This window comes from Crocodylus siamensis, chromosome 4 (genome assembly GCF_052110815.1).
Source record: "Crocodylus siamensis isolate JL-2025a chromosome 4, ASM5211081v1, whole genome shotgun sequence".
In the NCBI taxonomy this organism is placed as follows: domain Eukaryota; kingdom Metazoa; phylum Chordata; order Crocodylia; family Crocodylidae; genus Crocodylus; species Crocodylus siamensis.
Genome location: NC_143398.1, coordinates 94686382 through 94709381, shown reverse-complemented (window position 1 = coordinate 94709381; position 23000 = coordinate 94686382). Strand labels below are relative to the sequence as shown.

At 42.5% G+C, this 23000-nt stretch overlaps 1 protein-coding gene across 1 annotated transcript in view; it reads right to left on the bottom strand.

The window, feature by feature from the left end:
• Positions 1 to 22539, bottom strand: part of MRTFA (myocardin related transcription factor A) — a 109247-nt gene extending 86708 nt beyond the window's left edge. Inside the window, exon 1 of the mRNA XM_090042968.1 lies at positions 22282 to 22539. The gene's annotated coding sequence lies outside the window, so the exon portion shown is untranslated. The remainder of the gene's footprint in view (positions 1 to 22281) is intronic.
• Between the last annotated feature and the right edge of the window lie 461 nt (positions 22540 to 23000).

Genomic DNA, 23000 nt, shown 5'->3' with positions numbered 1-23000 from the left:
GAGCAGTGTACACCACTCATCCTACCAGTGAAAGGCAGAGGCCCAGAATGAGGCATGTAGGAGGGAGATGACAAGCACGTTGCAGGAAGCTTAGCCTGATGTGGAAGTTAAATGTCTCATAAGTAAATATAAAGTGTTACTGCAAAAATTCTGCAGCTTACACTTAAAGCAGTATTTCTGTGAAGTTCCTGATCTGCATTAGCTCCCTACTGGTCTTTAGGTAAAATTTAATGATAGTGTTTTAATTGCAAAATGCTTAAAGCTGGAATGTTCTTGAGACCACCTTAAACATGCCACTGCCACAATCAGCTGGAGAGGCTCAAATTGGAGTTTCTAGATGTCACTGGGAACAGAGGTTTCTCCATAAGGCACTCAGATATAGAAGCTGCTTCCTTGTGGTTTGAAACAGCATAGCCTTCGTTGCTTTGACCTTCAAATTTTTGCTGTAAAATGTACCATTTAACTTTGCAGGCAGGAAGCAGCACCTAGGGGCTTGAGTCTTGCAAGAGTTCTTGTGCGAGCTAAAGTATATAAAAAGGTGGGGGTCGATTTTGTAATTTGTGATCAGAAATACTTACCGTATTATCCGTGTACCTGGCAAACGCTTTCTATAAGAATCAAAATTATCCAGATTTTATTTTAAACAGATGCAAAACACTTTCCTGCGGATGACAGATGAAAGTAACATCCTGATTTTGGATACTGAAAGAGACAGTTGGGAGCATACACAGCAGAGAAGTCTAACAGAAATGGAAATAGCATCAAACCCACTCCCCTACCACTGCATTGTTTGAGACTTCTTCACTATAGATCAGATATAAGGGTTTGTCAGTGTTGTGCCAAAAACCCCATCAGGAGAGGAAGATGACAAGACAGACAACACAAACAGTAGGTAAAACTTTTCCAAGCTAATCTGCACGCTCAAAGCCTTGTTTCCTTCCATTGGGATTCCAAGAAGATTATGTTCATAACACCCAGGAAGTCTTACAAGCATCCAGGTGCTTAGAAGCTTCATGTTAAGAAAGAGGCCAGCAAGAGTTCCCCACATCACAGTCAAATCTACCCAACTCAAGACCTCCATATATAAGAAACTGTTTTCAAATATGGTGAATGCTCTTATTCTGCCTCATATTGATTCAATTTATAGAGATATTTAATCCAAGGGACATTTTTTAGATAATAAAATAGATAAAAATGGGTTTAAATCTGGCTCTGAACAATCTGGAAATTAGGAAGTTTTCTAACTGTCAGAGGAATGAGGTGCTTGAAAAAAATTCTAGGTGGAGCTATGGAAGCAAAAAAATTCACTATTCAACTGGAGCTCAATAAGAGGTTACACAACATGGCTGACCTTGACTGGAGGCCCCATCTTATGTCCCTGTGATCTCGTTCCAATTTATAACCAAGTTAAGGCAGCTGTAAACCGACTGACATTCTGAAAAGGCCTTACTATTGAAACAGAGAGCGCCATAGGTTTGAACTGTGGAATATCAGCAGAGCAGCAGGGGGCTTCAAGACATCAGGTAATGCTACAAGTTTGAAAGAGGGTGGTATGAGGAGTAATGGTCAAGGTCAAGATCTAGCCATCTAGAGTCCTTATAAATTGCATGAATGACAACTGGATCTAAGGCACTGGCAGAGTCATCAGAACTGTGCATAGCTCCTTCCACCAATTTATCCAACTTCAAACTAAATCTAATAATCCTGAGCTGTGACATTTAGGAAAATCCATATCTGTCCACAACACTACTTAGGGCAGCAGTAACAAACCCAGTAGTGTAAATGCAGTGTGGGCACTGTTGCTGCATCATTTAAAAAATAAACTTCCAATGGCTTCTATCATAAAGGGAACAATGCAATTATGTGGTTAGACATCCTTCATTTCTCAGGTCAAGGAAACACTGAGTGTGTGAATTACTAGGCCGAGGAAAAGGGGGGAATGCATACCTTTCAAAGCTGTAGGCTACCAATCCTTTTCTGAATTAGAACGATTACCTAGCCACAGAGACCCAATGTAACATAGTGGTGATCCAGACATGAGGTGAGAGGCAGGACTCAGGAAGATGATGCAGTCAGCAAATGTGCATTGATTTGAATGGAAATAAATTTGAATGACCAATTTTAAAGTCAAGAGTTACATAAGTAAGCAGGAAATAAACTGAAGCTATTGATTTTTATTGTGTTTTGCATTTGTGCATCAGCTATTTCCCCAAAGAATAGCTGATTTCACACTGGCTGGTAACGACTAAAATATGCAGAGTTGAAGCTAACTAGAACCTCCACACAAAGCAAAAGCATACCCATATCTATATGCAAGCAATTGTATAGCCTCCCATACATTTCTTTAGATTCTTAACTTGTGCATTTTACTACGTTAGAGATTAGTGAACATTTCCTTTTTACTAGATTTTTTTTTACTTGCATGTCATAGTCCATTAATATAGAAAAGTGGAAGTGAACCGAAATACACAAACATTTAAAATTGTTCTTTATTATTGAAATGAAGCTACCTTAAACTTGTTTTAGATAATATTCTGGATTAGTAAGACATGTTTTATAATTAAAAATGTAGGTGTCAAACAGATGACCTTGCCTGTGGTTACTGAATAGAAATGGATTTCTCTCTGTTCAATGCGTGCTACAAAAATTTTACAAGCAGTATTTCTCACTCTCTCATGTTTCATTTTTGTTCTTAGAGTGGAGAAAAAAAAAACAAGCATTCCTTTTTCAATTCCCAGATCATATCCCCAAGTTAAAAGCCAAGTCATTCAATAAATAGGAGAAATGAAGAAAGCACTCACTGTACCAGCAGAAGAGCCTATTGCTCTCAAAAGCTGATTTAGCAGTTCAACAAGCCGTTTCTAAGCAACTTTCATCACTCTGATGGTCTGACTTGAAGACTTCAGGATATCTGCAGTGTTTGCGTATTATATTAAGATGTAAATGTATTATGATGCATTAAAATAGACTTTCAAATTTAAAATTTCAAATAATTTTATTTTTAAAATTTAAGAATGGTTCAGTTGTACTGCAACTACTAGTTGCAGAGTGAACAATGCCCACGCTTCTGATCTGACTGACAACAAGATGCAGAACCACCTGGTTGCTCTGCAGTTAATTACAGGAATAAAAACACAAAGAGGTTGTGTTCAAGTCTTTCATGAATGGAATTACTTAGTCATGTGATGGTTTGGGGTGGACACCCCCACTTTGTTTCTGGCACAAGCTAAGAAACAAACCTTCAAGCAGCCAGTGGATCTGGCGTAAAAAAGTTTCCACATTTAAAAGCGTACTCAAGAAAGTCCCATTTGCTGCTTCGGAAAGAATTCCCACTCCATGCTGACGGCAAGGCTTGCATAGCTTTGTTCAGCCTCCTCATCACATGAAGAATTCTGGTTATAGGCCAGGGAAAAGCCAATGGTCTCATTGTACCACAGTTCAAAACACTGACCTGAACCTTCTGCTGCAAATACACATCAGGAAAGCCTACCACTATTCTGAGAATAATTCACTTTCCTCCAGATTTGTTATCCAGGTGCAAAGGCACAGACTTTCAGATGCCATTGACAAGGCCCAACATTCAGAATCTGGTTTCAAAAACATGGCTATTTAAAAGTGTACCAGCCAGCTATTTATTATTTATTATTTTCCCATATTTATTAAACCAACAGAATCTCCTATTGGACAAGGAAAAAGTAAAACCAGTCTATCTAGTTTTGCTGCTCAAACCAAATGACAAAAAAAGCCCAGGGGCAAATCTGAATTTTAAAAAGTTTCATAATTGGAAGTGTAAGAAAAAAAATCCTAGCTAATACGATTTCTTATCTGGCTCTGTTCCTTCCACTTTGGTGCAAGCAAGACATGTTTTTATTAAAACAACAAAACCACCATTGAACTCAAAGGCAAGAAAAGACCATCTTTAAGCCCAGAAACTGCAGCACTGACAGTCACTTAAGGGAGAGGTAAGGGAAAGATTCTTTCCATCTGTGAGAATTCAGACCAAGCTGACCTCTTTGCACCGTGCATGAAGTCAGTTAATCGTCTAACACACACTACAGCAGCATTATTTGGACTCGCTGCTTGTAAAAAGAAAAAAGCAGCAGGGGCTGGAGGGTTTGTTTGGGAAGGCAGGAAGAATGGTTTAAGAATCTGCTTGGTTATTATGTCCCCAATCTGTCAGAAGCACCATTTAGGCCAAAAATGAAAGAGTCTACAGTAGATGAGTAAGCTTTTAGGCTCAGTTCAGGATGGGAGCATTAGTCTTATAATTTCTCTCCTGGGACACTCAGACAAACACAAAATTAAACAAGGTACCTGCATGTGTGTTGTTTTACTAGTTTACAATTTAATAAAAGTAAAACAGGCATCTTATCTTCTATATACTGAGGAAAGCACTTCCATATATTTAAACTGCATTTTTAATAGAGCAACATAACCCATGCCGGTGGTTGTACCACCATCAATAAAGAGGAACACATCTCACTGTGTGAATTTGATGTAAAAAGGAGAGCATAATGTTCGTTTCAGCAAATACATAAATCTCATCTGGATCTATTAAACCCAAATGCAAAAATGTTTTCTGCAAAATCATTCTGCAAAAACGGTAAATTTAGCACACTAACTTTTAAGATTACAAAGATATATAAAAAAGCAGCTTATAGTGATCAGTCACTTACTAACCACACAGCTGTCTTCTCTGCAATGAAGCAAGCCTTGTATGTTGTTCATGTGGTGTTACAAGATGAGACAGAAACTGAAGAATGGTATACCTCTCAGCCTTTTGGTCCCACAGACCAGATGAGCGGTATAGTATATCCCCACTCCTTCATACAGGGATGGGGGCTCATGCTGTCCCACCTGCTGGGACAAGGCCCCATGCCACCCCCACTCAGACCCATGCACCTGGAAAGGCTTTGTACCACCCCTGCCCAGCCCCATGAAGGCTGGATGAGCATAGCACTAGGGGCAAAATCTGGCCTGCAGGCTGAAGATTGAGAACCCTTACTACATGCAATTGCAAGTGCGTAATGTAATTTGGAGACACACAAAGTAGGAAAAAAAAAAGAATGGCAATTTAACCAGGATCGTAAAGCTAAAATCCATTAAATTCTTGCAGCGGGCATTATGACAATCTCTAAGGTACTACAATTAGGTATCAGCAACAAGTCTACAAAAGCAGGTCAAAGTTTGAGTGCACATTACTTTGCGTGCACGCACACTCTTCTCACAGATTGCTAAAAATAACTAACAGAAAGATACTCTTGAACAGTCTTACCATTTTTTACAAAATAATTTCACTTTCCGTTTGTTAAACAGCCAGGTCTTCCATTTTATAAAAGAAATTCTCAGTGGTTCAGTCAACTACAACAGAATTTTCAAGTATTAGAAAGGTCCTCTATTCTGCCAAGAATGCTGGATAATACAAACACTGAAGTTGAATAAATCTTCCAAAAAAGAAAAAAAGGAGAAAAAAAAAAGCGTGAACAGGATTTAAATAAGCCTGGCTGTTCCCAGAGCATTATTCCAATATGGCTAAGCATTAAATGAGGTCCAATGCACATAATGCTAAAGTCAAGAAACACTTCCTCATCCCTAGAAGGAATGTATTAGGCCAGGGGTTGGCAACCTCTGGCCTGAGGACTGGTTCTGAACTGCAGGGCCATTAAATCCGTGCTGTGGATGCGGGGTTTCAGATGCATATCTCCACAATGAAAAGTACTGGCAGGAGGGACCCCTCTCCCCTCCCACTCTCACCCCAACATGGGGAGAAGTGCTAGCTGCAGGCAGGTTTTAGCATCTACATGCCAAAGATCCAAGGCAAGATTACTATGCCAGTGCTGTTGCATACAAGCTGAACACTGACAGAGGACCAAGACCCAAGTAAGTTATACATCCAGTGAGTTAAGAGCTTAGTTCTGGCCAGGAGGTGCTTAGGGTTTTGGTTTGAGTTTTGACCAGTGGACTAGATTTGGGACTGTAGGGAAGGTTTGGAGGTCCCAGAATGCCAGAGTGGCACCCAAGGCTTGGACCTACAGGGAGCAGAAGCACAAGCTGCAGAGGAGCCTGGAGGGGCTGAGACAAGGGTCAGGGGCCCAGCACCTAGAGAAAAGGGCAAGATCCAGGGCCAGGGGCCCAGATTTAGAGGGACAAGGGCCAGTGGCCCAGAGAATAATAGATAGGGCTGGAGCCCAGAAGCCAAGTCCAGTGTGGTGGCCTAGGCTGGAGGAGGTCCAGCAAGAGAAAGGGGACAAAGCAAGAAGTCCCAACAAGGGTACAAGAGTCTAGCCTTGTAGGAAGCAAGGTGCCCCCAGAATGATTAATTATTAATATCTGTAAGGCATGGACATAGCTATAGGGGAGGTTTGGAGGCTGTGAATTAGCCCTTAAGGCAATTAGTGCCCAGGGGGCACAAACAGGCCAAGAAGGCTCACTTAGTGCTTGAGGGGCAAACTGAAACCAGCAGGGTCTAGGAAGGACCTGCCGGCTGGCAGACAAAGGTTCAGTTGAGGAATAATCAGGCAGCCTCCCTTTCTATCAATAGACAAAAACAAAACAAAACACTCCCCCCCCCCAAAAAAAAAAAAAAAAAAAAAAGGAGAGTGTACCCATATAGCCAAAGTAGGGCAGGTAGTGTGTGGCCACCAGGAGACATTATGATCACCCTTGTGGCCTGGTACATGCTACACAGTCCACACCTGGAAAAGTCTGCCTACCACACTACACTAGGATTTGTTGTAATTACCAGAAATGCCTGCAATAACAGAGGTTGTTATAAAGTCATGCTACTGAAAACCAGACTTCACACTCAGTTTCACCAACATAACCATTCCTATACTGCAGCCGTTACACCACACAACAGAAGCTACCATAATTTGCCTATTAAGGTCAACACTGTTCACAAAACTTGCCAACCAGCCATAATTCTATCCTCAATCTGCAATTATCCCACTGGATATTTATAAAAGGACACTGTAGTATAAGAGTATTGCTTGGGCATGCGGGGCTGAAAATTCAGAAAGCCAAAGTGCAACTGGAGTTGCAGCTAGCAAGTGATGTGAAGGGTAACAAGAAGGGTTTCTACAAGTATGTTAGCAACAAGAGAAATATCAGGGAAAAATGTGCGTCCCTTACTGAATGGGGGAGGCAATCTAGTGACAGATGATGTTGCCAGAAGGTCAAGAAAAGTGATTATCCCCTCTATTCAGCAGCGGGGAGGCCACATCTGGAGTGCCATGTCCAGTTTTGTCCCCCAACCCCTCACTACAGAAAGGATGTAAACAAATTGGAGAGCCCAGCAGAAGGCAACAAAAATGGTGAGGAGGGTGGGGGACATGATTTATGATGAGAGGCTAAGGGAGCTGGGCTGATTTAGTCTAGAGAAGAAGAGAAGAGGGGACTTAATAGCAGCCTTCAACTACCTGAAGTGGGGTTCGAAAGAGGATGAAGCTAGACCAGAGGTAGGCAAAATATGGCCCGTGGGCTGCATTCAGCCCACAGGGCCCCTAAAAAATTTGCCACCCTAAGCAGTGTTTGCTGCTGCTGCTGCCCACCCAGAGCTCACTCACGCACTAGGCAGCAGTGGCAAACACTGCTTGGCACAGGAAGTGGTGGGGGCCACTTTCCTCTGAGAAGACTGAGCAGAGATTTAATAGCAGCCTTCAACTACCTAAAGGGAGGGCTCAAAGAGGATGGAGCTAAACTGTTCTCAGTGGTGGCAGATGACAGAACAAGGAACAAAGATCTCACATTTGAGCAAGTGAAGTTTAGGTTAGATATTAGGAAACATTTTCTCACTAGAAAGATAGGAAAGCACTGGAACGGTTACCAAGAGACACTGTGGAATCTCCATCCTTGGAGATTTTAAAGATCTGCCTAGACAAAGCTCTGACTGAGATGATACAGGTAGGGCTGGTCCTGCTTTGAGCAGGCGGTTGGACTAGATGGCCTACTGAGGTCCCTTCCAACCCTAATTTTCTATGATTGTGTGTGTATGGGGCAGGACATGAATACTAATAAGACAACTGATTGACAAAAGTTGAACTGGGCCGGCAGTGTGGGGATGCAGTCAGGAAGGCCAACCGTACCTTGTCACGCATCCACAGATCCATCTCAAGCAGGTCCAAGGAGGTGATCCTCCCCCTCTATGTGGCACTGGTCAGGCCGCAGCTGGAGTACTAAATCCAGTTCCGGGCACCACACTTCAAAAGGGATGTGGACAACATGGAGAGGGTCCAGAGGAGGGCCACTCACATGATCAAGGGGCAGAAGGGCAGGCCATACGGGGAGAGGCTAAGGGACCTGAACCTGTTCAGCCTCCACAAGAGAAGGCTGAGGGGGGATCTAGTGGCCTGTTACCAACCAGGTCAGAGGGGACCAGCAGGCATTCGGGGAATCCCTGTTCCCCCAAGCACTACCAGGAGTGACTAGAAATAACCGTCACAAGCTGACAGAGGGTAAATTCAGATTAGACATCAGGACGCGCTACTTCACTGTCAGGGCAGCTAGGATCTGGAACCAACTTCCAAGCGAAGTGGTGCTGGCTCCTACCTTGGGGGTCTTTAAGACAAGGCTAGCCAAACACCTTGCTGGGGTTGTTTGACCGCAGTACTCTTTCCTGCCACGGCAGCGGGTCGGACTTGATGATCTGCTCAGATCCCTTCTGACCCTACAAACTATGATACTGCCTTTGGTATTCGTCCTACCTCTCCCATCCAATTCTCCTACCTCGGTCTGTGATCTAGAAGCTTGCCATATACTACCATTATTATCCACAGGAGTTTGAGAAGTCTGCAACCTTAACCAAGGACACACTGCAGTAAAGAACAGCAACTATACATTAACTCATCTGGATCCTTCATTCTTCTGTCATTTCACACACTCACCGCTGCTTGTCTTGTATGAACCCATTCACACTAAAGTAGTTCCTGCTTAAACGTTTTAAACAGTGATTGACTTGGCAGGAAAGAGCTAACATTTAGGGTAGAGGGTGATCTGTTTGTATCCCTAACTACATTGTCTAAGAATGCCAAGGAACTACCTCATCACTGTGTGACTCACGCTTGATGACCCAGGAACAGCAGAAGTGAACTCCAGCGAAGTCACATCCAGAACTTTTTAGTTAGAGGGAGTTGGCATGACACATACAATGCCAAAAATCATAGCAGGCTTCCATGATTTATACGGAGAGGGAAAAAGAGCCACACCCAAGGTAAGCTACTGTTCTTTTCCTTTGGATTCCTTCCTATTTTTTCCCTAAGTATGACAACCAAAAATTGGACACCCAGAGGAGGCCTCAGAAGTGATAAACTGAATTTCTCAAGTTTCCTTAAAAACATGCATAAATTCAATAAAAAGAGCTTCTTAGACTGAACACTGAGACTTCTGTCTACGCTGCACAAGGGGGGAAAAATTCAAGTAGAAGCAAGGCAGACTGAGGTAAGATACTGCTTCTAGTTTATTGAAGAAAAAAAACCAGCTGTGCCTTACGGTGCCTGTGTCTCAGGCAAAAGTGGCCACACTAAAAACACTGTTGCTCCAGAAAAGACCGCTTGGGTCAGAGGCAAGTTCTGCCCAGCACCAAGCATATTCTTAGTGCTTAAATACCGGCTCTGAAAATGGCAGATCACAAGTAAATTGCTGGAGGATAGCCAAACAAGTATAGGGCCTACACAAAACTTCCTGTAACTTTAAGAATAAGGATATACGCATCTTCGCCAATAGGCAGTTCCCATGTTACACCCCACTCAGCCTTCCACCAATACAGAAAACAGAGAGGGGGCCTGCTTTCTTTGCCTCCGAGGGATGTGTTACAGAATCAAAGCCCCTTGCCCACACAGGAAGGAGTACAGCAATGTGTCAGAGCTGGAAAATACCTTCCACTTTTGGTGGAAGGCCATCAGATAAAGGGAGATCATTAAAGTTCCACTTAATCTTTATATAAGTTTCACAAAGCACAGGAAGAGAACAACTAATTGGAAACTTAAACCACACCAGCAATTTTAGAAATGGTTCTAGCTTTCTAAAAAAGTATATAACAAAAATATAAAGAGGTACAAGAATGGTAAAAGATACATTACAAGAGCCATTACCACACCAGAAGAAGGCAAAAGAAAGGAGCTCCTTAATACATTTAGAGATAGCAGCGTTTGAGATTTTCTGCACCGATTGTATCCTCCCAACAATTAGAGGATAGAAATGGGAATGAAGACTCCCAGACTATTACAGATTCTACTGATATGCTACACAACTTGCTCTGCCTAGATTGCACCCTGCATTTTATTTTCTAGAAAGCGGAAATAAATCTTCAGGCATGCCATGAAACTTCATGTTTATAATGATTTGCAATCCTCAAATGGAAGGCACTATAGAAGTGCACAATATTAGAAGTGCACAATATTATTACAAACAAGCATCAAGCTCCTTCTACTATTCTTTGACTAATCCTCATGCCTGGAGTCAGTACAACTCTCAATCATTTTCAGGATCCAGCTATGATGCCACACGAAAAGGATGACATCATTTGGAAGAAAATGCTACCAAACAAGATCAGATTAATTCTCTGAGTAAGAAGAAATCCAGTAAACCATAAAGCAAGATAGGAGAGTTGTAAAACAGCAGAGTTCTTCCAAAAATACCATTCAACATTTCCTCTGAGGTGTCAATAGAACTTTCATTATCAATCATTAAAACCAAGCTGACAATTGTTAACCGTTGTTTTAGAAAAACAGAAGTGGTGAGCTTGTCTCAAAGGGATGCACTTTAACTTTAGAGCCCCACGTTAGGATTTTTTTAATTCTTGAGAGGGAAATTTTAATTTTATTCAATTTAAGAGGATCAGAAGGAAGAGAAAGATCATTTCCCATCTTTAGACAAACACTCAAACTATAACATCCCATATGTGGTTGAAGATAACACTCAAAGTCATCCCAGTTCTACTTCTAGGTCTGCTTTTATACATAGTATCACGCACCTTGCTGGCTTTCCCCAAGTAATCATACACACTGTGATTATAGCATACTACAGACATTTAGTTAGTAGTAAATGGTTGAAGGTGCTCTACCTGACTGGACTGTCATCATCAGCATCTCTGGTTCCAGCAGAGTCATGTTAATCCCTTTTTCAACAGCCACAATCCATTAAAAATAAGCAAGTCAGATGGAGGAATCCCACCTCAAATTTGATCAAAACTTCTGTGAAATGCACATCTTTAGATGCCACGCACTCAGGTCACTGAGACAACTTGTCTCTTTCCCCCATGCAGTTCCCGGCTTATTTCACCACACATGCAAGTTGGGACAGCCCAGAATCAAATTACTACTAGGAAGAAAGTGAGAAATACTAGGGCTGGAACTTCAGATGCATGGTTTGCAACAATGAGCTCCAGCCCACAATGCTCTGGGGGATGGGGGGTACAGACTCTAGAAAGTACACTTGTTTTTTTCCACTTTTGAGAAAGGCACATGAAGTTGTCTGCGAGCTTTCGATCCTCTACAGGGCTCTGCTGATGAGGCAGTTTCATTGCAAGAACAAGGAGACTCTGCATTAACATAAACAGTCTGAACAAGGAAACAGACGAAAAAATACACTATACCTAACCCACCAGTCCAAGACACATTACTTCATTCTTCAAGAGATGTGAAGAAATAAGTCTAGGAAGTTGGTAATGTTGTTCCCATTCCCTTTCTGGCTACAGAACTTGAGGCACTAAATGCCAGGGTTAGAACATTTAGTAGAATTAAAAGTTAGTTTAAAAGGGGGGTGGAAAAATGGTGGTCCTCGCTCTAATCTTTTCCATTCCAGATCCTGGACCCCTTCCAATACTTTCAACCCTAAAAGGTAAAAAATTAAACCGCTTGCCAGGCTCAGATGATACAGGCAATGTGGCCTGGAATGGAAGGTGGATCTTTTATTGTCAAAATGTTGCCTGAAGATTTAAAAGATAAGTTGACCTATCTTTACTCACTGCATCTGCACTCACTCCTAACAGAGGCAAAATACAATTTCAATCTCTAAGGAGAATGCCAAGTAATTTGCTAGCTAGATAATTTAATTCAGTGAACCACTTCCAACTTGTCCCAGGAGCAGCTCCTCCCTTGCGTCTAATCACCCTCCCCTACACCCCCAAGCTTACTGACAGTACCCATTAAGTCATTTGCCAGTAAAAACATATATTTATTTCTGTCTCACTCAAAAAACATAAAGAACCAAATGGACAAATATATGGTCTCCCTTTCAAGCAAAGCGCTCTGTGGTTGGCCAAATTCTCCTTTTGATAGAACCGTGCTGACAAAGGAACAGCTTCACACCTCTTGTGTTCTGACTCCTAACCACTGATGAACTTAAAATAGTTTCAGAGGTGCTGTAACGCACAAATGCAACAGGCCCCCCCCCCCCAACAGTTGCTCCACAGCTGAGAATAGCCAGAATGCAGGAGGTTGTTGCAGCATTTCCAGAATGGCAAGAGGCAGTTCAAGGTGCATTCCAGCTTCTTGAAATAACCCAGGGCAGTCCCCTGAGCTAGTGGCATTCCAACAGGTCCACTGCACTGGTTTTCCAGCCCCTTTGCCCTGATAAAGTAGCATAACGGGATCAGAATGCAGACACAGGTTGGTTCCAAAACACCAACCTAAATACCACTCTACGTAGTTCTAGTGTCCAGGCTTACATTATATGAAAACGCAAGTTTCAAAGCAAAGACTGTACAGCAGAGATGAAGCGGGAATCCGAACCTTGAGAATCTGCCCAGGGTTCGTTCACAGAAGCATCTCACAACAAAAAACCAGAACACCCTCTGGCAACAAAGGAGAAGCCATTTCCAACAAAAATGTTGTGAACTTTTGCTTGGAGAGATGGAGAGGAAGCAGTTCCCTTTCTTTTTCAGAAAGCACGCCCTTCCATACTCTGGAAAGCATTACTTTGCATCCTGCAAGTTACTCAAACATGTTCTCAAGTCCTCAATATGGTGCTGGGCACATTAATCAGACATGCATAAATGGATACTGGCTTAAAGTTTCTGTTCTCAGCCTGGAGCTATGAGGATCATTGCCATAGGCTAGTGCAGTAGAATGGGAATTATTCATATCCAGGTGTTTCTCAACCTACTTAAATCTCCAGCAGTTTACCTTGCCAGCCACTCAACTTTTTGCTGCAGCTTTTACTTCAAAGAGCACTGTTTCTTTATTCACTTGGTTTACAGCTGCATCCCTGAACTGCTGATGGAGAAGGGGTGCAAATATCTGGAGTACCACAGTGGTCCAATGCATCTGTTTGCTGCAGTTGTACATACCCCCAAATACACCACAAACTTTGATCTTCACAAGGGGAATAACCCTGCAAGTATCCAGATTCTACCATGCAGCTTGGGAGGTGGCGGTGTCAGGTAAGTGGCACTTTGCACAAAGACGACAGTTTTCCTGGAGGTACAGAAGTTTGCCTGGTGTCTTTGTTCAGAGCTTCCCTTCCCCACACTTTTGTAGAGCACTGCAGTGTAGAACAATGCAGAAATCATTCTTCAAAAGGAGTGCTATATACCAGGGCAAGATATTAAATCAAGAGAGCATCAGTGCTCAACATTTTGGCCCTGTGCCATCCTGCACATCCAGCCCCCAAGCACCAGGAATCAGGGCCTTCACCACCTTATGTGCTCAGTCTAACACGCAGCGCCACAGCCTTCGGGGCTCTCCATGGACCCATGAGGAGCGCTATGGACTGGATGACCCCTCACCAGAGCCTCGATCTGGCCCATGGGCTAGAAGTTCAGCACCATGATCCCAGAAAAAGGTCACTGCTCAAGCCTTGGATTTAGTTTGCACTGTATTAGCAGCGCTACATAATGATGCAGTTATCTTAGGCAGAGAAGCCACTAGCCCATTTGATTAAAACAGGCCAAATGTCATCCTGCAAAGATTCTGTTTTGCCCCCCAAGGAGGATTTCTGATCATCTGTCCTGCCATTATCGTCAATTACTACTTACCACCAAAAACTATCAGCAAATTTCTAAAATTAATTACTGCCCAATTCTGGTACTGGCTTAGTCAAGAGAGTGAATTCAGTGCATTAATTAGGAATTTAAGTACATAGTATATCACCTTGACACTTCAAAATGTAAAGGCAAATTGAGACATGGGGAAATTAAAAAAACAGGGGAAGACAGAAAATAATGGAGAAGCCAACTACAAAACTTGGCAAAAGCATTAAAGTGCCACCATTAACTTAGGTAGAAGCAAACAACTTGACATTGATGGCAAGCCACCACATACAATAAAACCACTACATTCATTGGTGAAAGTAGCCCTTACCATTACCTAAATTTTCACTGTTCCCTCAGCACTATTTAAGAGGGTTTTTTTTTTGTTTTTTTTTTACAGGTATTTTAATATTTATGTCAAGAGATTCCCATTTCCAGGCCATTTAATAACCCCCCCAAGAGATGGTTATTTTCAGTAAGAGCTGGACCCCAAAGCAATGCTCAAAGTCTTTGGACGAGGCACTGTGTTTATGGTCATTTGGCACATGTGACTGAACAGCTCTCTTAACACAAGTTATTCAAGGCAGACTGGTTGTTCTTATACCAACATACTGTTCCTTTTACTCACACACTGAGAGGGGACAGCAAGCCCACTTGGAATGTGTGAGAAGCAGAAATCAGATCTAGTCATGAATTTCCTCTCAACTTGCTTGTAATACCACATTGAAATGTATTTTTGGATTTAAATCCAAAACAAAAGCAATACTTAAAAGAAAAACCTGCCATTCAAAAAACAAGGCTTAATCAAGATAGCTCCTGAAGCCCTACCCACATTAGAACACAGACTTAAAAAAAAGAAAAAAGAAAAAAAAAAAAGATTGTCACAAAGAACGCATCCCCTTTAATAGCATAGCAGCTTTCAGTGTCAAGTCCAATTCCTTTCAACACAAGCATCTGAACAAGTTCACAAACCACAGGAAAAAAATTAATAAGAGGATGGTTTATGATATGGTTCTTATAACACACATACCATCCATGCTGTTTTTTGCAACTGGTAGCTAAAAGCAGGTCACAAAGCTTAGTAAGGTATTTGCTAACCCTATTTGAAAACCATTTCTAACCTGATTGCGGACAATAATCACACTACTCTGGGAGGGTGAAGTAGCATACGAGATGGATAGATAAGGTAGAAATATCTACCCACACCACTCCTAAGCAGCATTCAAGGTGTCACACTTGAAAAGTACATAAGCATATGCACAAATTACAGTATAGGAGCTTCTTAAAACACAATTAAAAAAATTCTTGCCTTTCCCATAGGAAATGGTGTGTAGCAGCCAGGGTGGCAGCAATTTAATCCCATGTTGTAAATACAGTCACGCTACACAGAGAGAGCTCTTGCTCATACCTAGTATACAGCCTGTAGTCATACTGAAAACTCCCCACATCCTAACTGCCCCGGGGGTCCTGCAGGATGTAAGCACCTCAGAGTAGAGTCAACTCATAACATGGACAAGCTACTACAAGTTCTGTCCAAACCTGTAATCATCATGTTCTGGTGAATGATGTGATGGAAGACAGAATCATCCAAACATCCCAGGAGTGAGAAAGGACCAGGGCAGCACCACACTGTTACCAACACACTTTCCATGGCCTCAGGCAGAGGCACAATTATGACTCCTTTTGACAACTGGACTGCAGGTAGTGGCCAATGATGCGATCATCAGCATCATCATGACAGCCAATGAGCTCATACGAAAGTAACAATCAAACTGCACAAAAGTCCTAGGTCTGACCTCCTGCCTCTGGGAATAGACAGGAAAGGCCAAAATACCACAATTACAGGTGACACTATAAAAGTCTTAACAACAGCAATCCCTCTGCAATGACCTTTTTGCTTCATTCTCCTGCTTAGTCTCATGCAATTCTGGGCTAAAAAGGAAGCCTGCTATGATTTGGGGCCTTGACAGAAGTGGGTATAAGGCAGAAGGACGAAACTAAATGTGAGTTAGGAAGACCACTGTAGAACACTGCTAGAGCCAGAAACAGAGCTATTCTGCTAGAAATCTGTTTTTACCATACCAAGACTAAAGATCTTAATAGGGTACCAAAAAGTGTCAGTATTTAACCAGTATGTTATATAGAACTATTTCTGTAGGGCTACATAAGCCATTGACCTAATCATCCTTTAATGCACCCTGAAAAGCCCTAAACAGATTTTACTCTTTACATAGTTTTATCCAATACCAGCAACCCAGGTAACAGTTTAGACCTCCAAAAATCCTGGTGCCGGAGGGCTCAAAGATCAGTTACAACAAGAATAAAGGAAAGAGGAACCTAGAAAGGAACCCCTGGTTTGAGAGAGAGAGAGATATAAAAATCCTCCTCCTCTTTTCTTTTTTCTTACTGCTTTTGAAATTAAAATCTGCCACACCAACAGAAAAACCATGTATTTTAGTCCCATTTTCTCTGGTCCCAATGACATTCAAGCTGAATGCTTGGAAGAAGGGGTAAAATTCAGGAAGAACAAAGGCCAACTGCAGACAGTTCCTAAGCCTGACGAAGGGTATTTGTACCCAAAAGTGTGCAAAAAATATTTTTTCCAACTATCTACATTGGTCTAATAAAAGATATCAGATTTACCCAAGAACCTTGTTTGCCTGTGTCCTTAGACCAACATGACTACATCTTATATCCCTAAAATCCTTTAATGCACTTAACTGCACAACACAGTACTGTGTGGAAAGCTTTTTTTCATCTCAAATTACATGCATTTTATGCCCTGACACAAATAGTTAGTGCAATTAATCATTGTTTTGTGCAACTGCAGTGCTATGTTTTCCTAAAGAAGATATGCTAGGAAATAAGTTTTCTGTAAATTTAAGGCACATAGCAAGTTAACCATAGTTAAAAATCACTCAACATAAATAGCTAGTTCACCTCCGAGTCAGCAGAGCCTGTCTAGAATTGCAAATGGGAGAGCCTGAACCTCACACAGGGAGCCCCCCAAGAACATTTCCCCAATTCTAACATTTCTCCCTCATACCCACTCAGCCCAAATTTCTCAGTGCCCCATTTCTTGGATTGGGCCAGTTGTCACAGAAGCAGCTCCCCTGCAAAAACAAAAACAAAAAAAACTCTACCTTCTTTAGTTAACTGGATAGAGTTAAGAAACAGTCAAGCAATCAAATGTCATCCCAACTGGCAAAGCACTTCCAAAGGTATTTAGAGCAGTAATTGAAATCAGGAGGTACAAAGTCACACCTATATAGCAAAGAGCTATAACTGTAGCTGTCAACATCTATAAATATAAAAATAAATAAAATAAAATAAAAATCATGCAACTTCTGCCATCAGTGCCACTGAGTAAAGAACTCCACTTTAAATAGTCTATATTGTCATTCTAGGTTCCCTTCATTTTCAAGAACAAATGTATTGATCCAAGATGCATTAAATATACTGCAAACCAAATCATTGCAGACTGGTGAGCCATTGTATCCTTTTACACCAGGACCCTATGTAGATAACCTTGCATTTACAAAGCACCTTTCCTCCTTCAGAACTTTAATACACACGCACCCTTTTGGTCAAGCAAACACTCAAATGGCTTCTCCCAAAACTGAAACACAGCAGCTCTTCAAACACACATAGCATCCCCCCACAGTTCTAGGAGAAAAGAATATTTTTTTATATATAAAATAAATTTTCAATTTCATATTTACACACACACATATATACATATACATACACATATGAATGAAATAAGGGAAATTTAAATTGGAATTGAGATGCAATACTAGAGCTAACAGCTGTAATTTTCAAGAAAAATATTATCTTTAATACCAGGACTGTTACGGACCTTGGACTTTACATCTTATCTGAGGGAAAGATGATGCTTGAATTGTTTTCTTAATCAAGTTTGGCATTGTTTCAGTATCAATTCAGTAACAACCACCTAGTGAATCATTTCCTGCAGTTCCATGCTCTCCCTTGGGGAAAGCTGTGGAGAAAGAGGTGATCCCGTTCAGCTGCTTTCCAAACCCAACCCTGTTTAACTTATACAAGTCAAGTAGCCTGCAGTAATATAGCTGCAGGCTACAGCCAGAATTAACTACACTTGTATGCAAACTGATATGCCTGCTCTTTCCACACATTTTCTGCCATTCTTGTCTATCCACGTAGCAAAATCTCTTGTCCAGGCTCCTCATCTTGTTCCAGGATGACCACAACATCCTTTTCTTTGGCCTTGACAAACACAATCTTGCCCCAATCAGAGCCATTCAGAATTGCGCTATAAGACCATTTTCACAGCTCCTCACCTTGCTCAGATAAGACTCTTGCATCCCTACAGTGGCTGCTGCTGCTCCTCTACTGCATCACACTGAAGCACTGTTCTCCATTTAGTCTCCTCTTTCTAAGGTTCTAGGGCACTTACACATGTGGGGAGTCTGCTACGACGCGCTGGAAATCCAGCACATCGGAGCAGAATCAAGTCTGCCAGTGTACATAAATTGATGCACTTTGGCAGCCTTGCATGTCATGTGCATCAGCGGCACAGCGTGCCTCTGCACTGAGAAAATGGCAACAGCACGCTTTGAACTAAAATATGTTCAATGTGCTTTAGTTCAAAGTGTACCACCAACACTCTCAGTGCAGAGGCACGCTGTGCCACTGATGCATGCTTTTGTCGTGGCACCAAGCGCTTTTCATTAGCGAAGCTCACTAATGAAAAGCGCCCAAAGCTACGTCAGGAGCACACGTAAGAATGCCCCTGATGACCTACCCCACCTCATCTAATCATCTCACCTGCTATTGAGCAAGAAAAATTCCTGCCTCCAAGCAACTCATGATTTCACCACTACTTGCTAAATTTTCAAAACAAGCATCTTAGTGCTTTTCTCCCCTCTTACCTGTCATGCATGGGAACAGCTCACCATAAACAACCATAAAGCTACCTCATTATCCTCCAAATCTCTCAGCAGCACTCCTTGTCATGAGACTACAAAAATGCTTGCTAAGCCAGGACCACTGGTTGTAATGCTAATACTATTTCTGTTTTATATTCCACACCTGTCTATAAACTCACTGCCTGCCTTGTGCCAAGACCAAAATCTATGGGACAAGAGCATTTTATTCTGTTTATACAGCACTTTGATTCAGGATAATGGCTCTCAGGCAACCAAAGTAACATTAAATGATTGTATTTATTAGTGAAAAGGTTGGGAAAAATTCTCCTTTCCCTCTTCTCCCGAAGATCTATTTTACTTTTGTTTTGGAGAAGAAACCAAAGGTTTGGCATAGCCTCCAAAAGAAACACACTACCCACTTTTGAGTCAGAAAAAACAGATGAGCCAAATAAGATGTCTCTGTTGTAGATGAAGGCCCCAAGTTAACTATTACAAGTCATTTTTCCTAAATGTTGAGTAATGGCCAGCACAGCCACACCAAAAAATCTCCCAGGTTTTGAGATTTGTTGTGCTACGCAATTGTAAACAGATGAAGCCCAATCATGCAAGATGCTCAATACTTCACCCGCATTAAAGCTTTTAATATCTGTAGGCTCAGATTCCATGTAATCCAAATCCTCGGAGAAAGTCATGGTTTAGCTCTTCTGCTGTTTCTCAATTTGGGCTCCTCCCTCCAGTCTCAGCCAGTCAGGGCAAGAAAGATTTCTCACTAGACATAAACTAACCAGGCAAGAACCGCTGAAAGGAAATGGGTTTCCAGCTCCAGGATAGTTTAAGAGCAAGGTCATACTTCCTTTGCCTTTATGTGTGGGTTTTGCACAACTGTTAGTCACCACACAGCATGTGGAAGCTATTTCTGCCATTTACCTTGGACAATAACTAACAAGCATTCGTTGCATGAGTTTCTTGGACCTTTTGCAGCCAAACATCCATGACTGATCCTCCACTTCTGAGGTCAAAGTCTTTTGACATCTGCTTCAGTTTCTCATTGTTATACCAGTTATGGATTATGAGACATTCATATGAATGACATATTGCAAATAAGTAACACTAATCAATCATCTCATGGTTACTGAGTTCAGGATACAGAGGAAAGGAAGGATGGAGAGCAGCAGAATAGGGACCCTGGCCCTCAGAAAAGCAGGCTTCAACTCATTCAGGGAGCTTATGGGCAGGATCCCCTGGGAAGTCAGCCTGAGGAGGAGAGGAATCCACGAGAGCTGGATGTACTTCAAAAGATGCCTTACTAAGAGTGCAGGAACAAACCATCCTGATGTGCAGGAAGACTAGAAAGTAAGCCAAGTTGTCTTCTGCCATAGTAGGGAACTCTTCAGTAAACTAAGTAACAAAAAGGAAGCTTATAAAGAAGTGGACACTTGGACAAATAACTAGGGAAGAGTATAAGAGCATTGCTTGGGCATGCAGGGATGAAGTTGGGAAGGTGAAAGCACAATTGCAGTTGCAGCTAGTAAGGGATGTGAAGGGTAACAAGAAGGGTTTTTACAAGCATGTTGGTAGCAAGAGGAGAATCAGGGAAAGTGTGGGTTCCTTACTGAATGGGGCAGGCAACCTTGTGACAGGATGCAGAAAAGGTTGAAGTGAACTTACTGCCTTATTTGCCACAGTCTTCACAGTCAAGGTTAGCTCCCAGACTATTGCATCAGGCAGCACAGTTTGGGGAGAAGGGGGAGAAGCCCTTAGTACTGAAAGAACAGGTTAGGGACTACTAGAAAAGCTGGACATGTACAAGTCCATGGGGCTGGTTGGAATGCACCTGAGGATGCTGAGGGAGTTGGCTGATGGATTGCAGAGCCATTGGCCATCATCTTTGAAAACTCAAGGCAATCAGGAAAGGTCTTGGATGATTGGAAAAAGGGCCCATATTTAAAAAAGGAAAAGAAGAGAATCCAGGGGACTGCAGACCAGTCAGCCTCACCTCAGGCCCTGGAACAAATCACAGAGCAGATCCTCGAGCAATCCATTTCTAAGCATTTGGAGGAGAAAAAGGTGATTAAGAACAGTCTGCATGGATTCACCAGGGGCAAGTCAGGACAAGGTGACTGGCTCTGGGGATGGGGGGAGACCAGTGGATGTGGCATACCTTGATTTTAGCAAGGCTTTTAATATAGTCTCCCACAGCATTCTTGAAGGCAAGCTAAGGAAGTATGGGCTGGATGAATGGACTGTAAGGTGAACAGAAAACTGGCTGGAGCATCAGGCTCAGACAATAGTGATCAATGGCTTGATGTCTAGTTGGCAGCCAGTATCATCAAGTGGAGTGCCCCAAGGATCAGTCCTGGGGCTGGTTTTGTTCAGCATTATCATCAACAACCTGGAAGATGGCACAGAGCACACCTTCACCAAGTGTGCAGAGGACACCAAGCTGTGGGGAGTAGTAGATATGCTGGAGGGCAGGGCTGATTCAGAGTGACCTAGACAAATTAGAGGACTGGGCCAAAAGGAATCTCATGAGATTTAACAAGAACAAGTGCAAAGTCTCGCACTTAGGTTGGGACAATCCCATGCATCAGTACAAGCTGGGGGCTGACTGGCTGGGCAGCAGCTCTGCAGAAAAGGACCTTGGGGTTATTATGGACAATAAGCTGAATGAGCCAGCAGCATTCCCTTGTTGCGAAGGCAGCTAACAGCATACTGGGCTGCATTGGTAGGCATGTTGCCAGTAGGTCAAGGAAAGTGATTATTCCCCTCTATTCAGCACTTGTGAGGCCACATCTGGAGTACTGTGTTCAGTTTTGGGGCCACCACTATAGAAAGGATGTGGACAAACTGGAGGGAGTCCACCAGAGGGCAACAGAAATGGTGAGGGGGCTGGTGGACATGACTTCTGAGGAAAGACTGAGAGAACTGGGCTTATTTAGTCTAGAGAAGAGAAGACTGAGAGGGAATTTGATAACAGTCTTCAACTACCTGAAGGCAGGTTTGAAAGAGAACGGAGCTAGACTGTTCTCAGTGGTGGCAGATGACAGAACAAGGAGCAATGGCCTCAAGTTGCAGCAAGGGAAGTTTAGGTTAGATATTAAGAAGAATTTTCTCACTAGGAGGGTAGAGGGTAGTAAAACACTGGAACAGGCTACCACCTCTCTGAGTAAAAGCTCCATCTTTTTTTAAGGTTTTTAAGATCTGGCTAGACAGAGCCTTGGCTGGGATGATCTAGTTGGGGATGCTCCTGTTTTGAGCAGGGGGTTGGGCTAGATGACCTCCTGAGGTCCCTTCCAACCCTAGCTTTCTGTGATAATCAAAGCATGTCCCACACCAGCTTACTCCACCTGCCAAAGGCTGGTTACAGGAGACAAACGTCACAGAACATTAATCCACTGTGCCACTTACCATTCTTCCTTTCACTTAGGGGGGGAAGGTTGGGATTTCGGCCATGATGGAGATTCAGGGTCAGCTCGGGCTGCAAGGAGAGCTCCTGCAGCTCATTGGCAACAGCTTCACTCTGGGGGCTTGGTGCCGCCGAAAGTGACACCAATACTGGCTCATCATCATTTTCACCTGCCCCTCCTCCATCCAGCCCATTGCCAGCAATGACGGAAGGGGGCAGGCACACGACACCGGAGAAATCCACTTTGGCTTTCGTGATGGCAACCTGCAAGAGAAACAACACAAGTTTGGACCTTATCACAGGGAAAGCTATCCCATTTCCATAATGATATGTGGCATCTCTGCATTGAAGTCCAGCACACCATTTCTAGATGTAGTTTATTATTTGCATTATTGTTGTCAATTTAGACTCAGTCATTCACACCCACTAAGCCTATTACCCTCGAGACTTGCATGGCATTTTCCTGTCCTCAACAGGGTCATTCACTGTGTCCGATGATCAAACAAGCTACTAACTACTGTTACCCTTCTGTTTTTTATACAGCTCCTACAACAGTACTCCTAACCTTAGTTATATCTCCTCATTTTTTGAAGGAAGGAAAAACAGCATTAGTTTTATGGTGCTTAGCATCTGCCAATGAAACATGTTTAATAAGAATTAAGGACTCTCCTTCCTTGTAATAAATAAATAATATAAAACTTGCTTTTACTCCATTGACTGG